This window comes from Rhinoderma darwinii (assembly GCF_050947455.1).
Source record: "Rhinoderma darwinii isolate aRhiDar2 chromosome 12 unlocalized genomic scaffold, aRhiDar2.hap1 SUPER_12_unloc_5, whole genome shotgun sequence".
NCBI lineage: Eukaryota > Metazoa > Chordata > Amphibia > Anura > Rhinodermatidae > Rhinoderma > Rhinoderma darwinii.
Genome location: NW_027461876.1, coordinates 1616648 through 1618747, shown reverse-complemented (window position 1 = coordinate 1618747; position 2100 = coordinate 1616648). Strand labels below are relative to the sequence as shown.

The 2100-nt window shown below is 46.4% G+C and overlaps 1 long non-coding RNA gene across 1 annotated transcript; it reads left to right on the top strand.

Annotated features, from left to right (window-relative positions):
* The first annotated feature begins 366 nt into the window (after nt 1–366).
* LOC142698177 (uncharacterized) lies at nt 367–1600 on the top strand. The gene is made up of 3 exons (XR_012865717.1): nt 367–1154; nt 1239–1344; nt 1428–1600. It is a non-coding gene; the product is annotated as an uncharacterized LOC142698177 (long non-coding RNA).
* The last annotated feature ends 500 nt before the right edge of the window (nt 1601–2100 follow it).

Genomic DNA, 2100 nt, shown 5'->3' with positions numbered 1-2100 from the left:
TTTTTTTTATGGTCTTCACCATGCACTTTAAATATTGTGTTAACTTTATTGCTCGGGCCATCACGATCGCGGCGATACCATATATGTGTATTTATTTCACTTGTTAAAAATAAATAATAATTTATGGAAAAAACTGACAACCCATCGGCGGCCGGGGATCACATTCGTTGGCTGCCAATGGGTGAAAAACATTGAGCGATTTTTCTATGGGGTCACATATTACACCACTTTGCGGGAGAGTCCATGAACACGTATGTAAATGCCTGTGTTGTATGTTTTATGGGTGTGATTCTACATATTAGAAAGTCTGTGGAATTGACCAGATTGATTTTGGAATTCTTTGAGGTGATAGAAACCTCCCCAGAGGGTGTAGTGTGACCCTCCTGCCTGTATTCTTGTACCATATTACATTTTATATGGCCGCTCGGGTGTAACGGTTCACTGGGATACGCATCTTGTGATGTCATCCAGAATGTGGGCAGATTCTATTTCTCTGCACTGTGAAGAACCTGAGCGTGATGTCATGAGGGGCGTGGCCTGTAATCTGGACGTGTTCCGTTTCCACATAATGGCCAACCAGTTATGACATCAGAAAGTTTATAAATTGGGGTCACACATTGACCACGGTGTCAGTTTCTCTTGCTGGCTCTCATCATGGAGGTGTCGCGTAAGAAGAGGATGTTGGTGAAGACGTTTCCCAAGATGAGTACTGTAGAGAAAATGGAGGTTGGCGGACGCCGGCTTCCGGATGATGTGGAGATGGTGGACGTGGAGGACAAAGATGAAAAAATGGAGGTTGGCGGACGCCAGTTTCCGGATGATGTGGAGATGGAGGACGTGGAGGATGAGGGTGACAAAATGGAAATTGGCGGACGCCAATTTCCTGATGATGTGGAAATGGAGGACCTTTCGGGGGCTACGGTTAGCATCAGGGCCTCAAACCCCCGGAAGAGAAAGCGGCCATTTTAGTACCATCTGCCGCTTGGGGCCCATTTACCATCAGGGCCCCAAACCCCTGGGAGAGAAAGCGGCCATCTTAATTCCATCTGTCGCTTGGGGCCCATTTACCATCAGGGTCCCGAAACTCCCGGGAGAGAAAGCGGCCATCTTAATTCCATCCTTTACTTAGGGCCCATTCACCATCTTTAGGTGAGGTAAGTGCCGTCCACTGATGATCTTCTCACCTCACATCTCTTCTACAGCCGCCTGGGCACTGAATTTCTGATTTTTTTTCGCAGTTGTCACCCCAACATCGTGGCCTTTACCACCTAAACCATCTGAAATTCCCATGAAGACTCCTCCAGTGCTGAGAACCCGTGACGAGCAGAACAGAAGCGAGATCCGGTAAGTCTGACGTCTTCTGCTCCGTCTTCAGCTTTTCCTGGTGGTGAAGGTTTTGTGAAAAAAATATTTTTTTCTTTTTTAAGATTGGACAAAAAAATGGGGAAACGTCCCAGTCTGTTCTCATCCAGGACTGAGCTGTGTAAAGGTGGACTGACGGCCATATCCACGTGAGAAGAAGGACCCTCCCCCCCGCTCTTCATCCCACCAATCACCGCTTGTTAAAGGGCCGACGCCACAAAACACAGCACAGCAACTCCGCCACATTCTACAATAAATATATATATATTTTTTAAAACGTTTTCACTCTTGTATTGGGCATCATCCTGGGAATCTGTATTTTACGGGGCACTCGCGCATAGCGGTTTTGTCGGGTTTTCTTTCCACAATTTATTTAAACCATGCAGCCGTTAATGCGGAGTTCTGGTGTTCAGTTTTGTGAAACTGCTGCGTATTTTGCTACAATTTTGCATTCGTGGGCGAAAAATGTTAAAAAAAATCTGCATGCTCCGCACTTAAAGGGAATCTCCGACACCATCAATATCTGATCATCTCCGGGGACCTCCAGCATTAGTGGGGGGTAAATTGTATGTCCGGGATTTTCAGCCTATGCAAAGCTGGGTTTACACGTTGCGGTAATGTGTTGCTCGGTCCAAACGTTTTACCCCGAAATGCAGCATAAGTGTCCCCCTAGCAATGATAGACCCCCATTAAAGCGGACCTCCTCTCCTGCCACATCTGTTTTAGTAAAAACAAAAT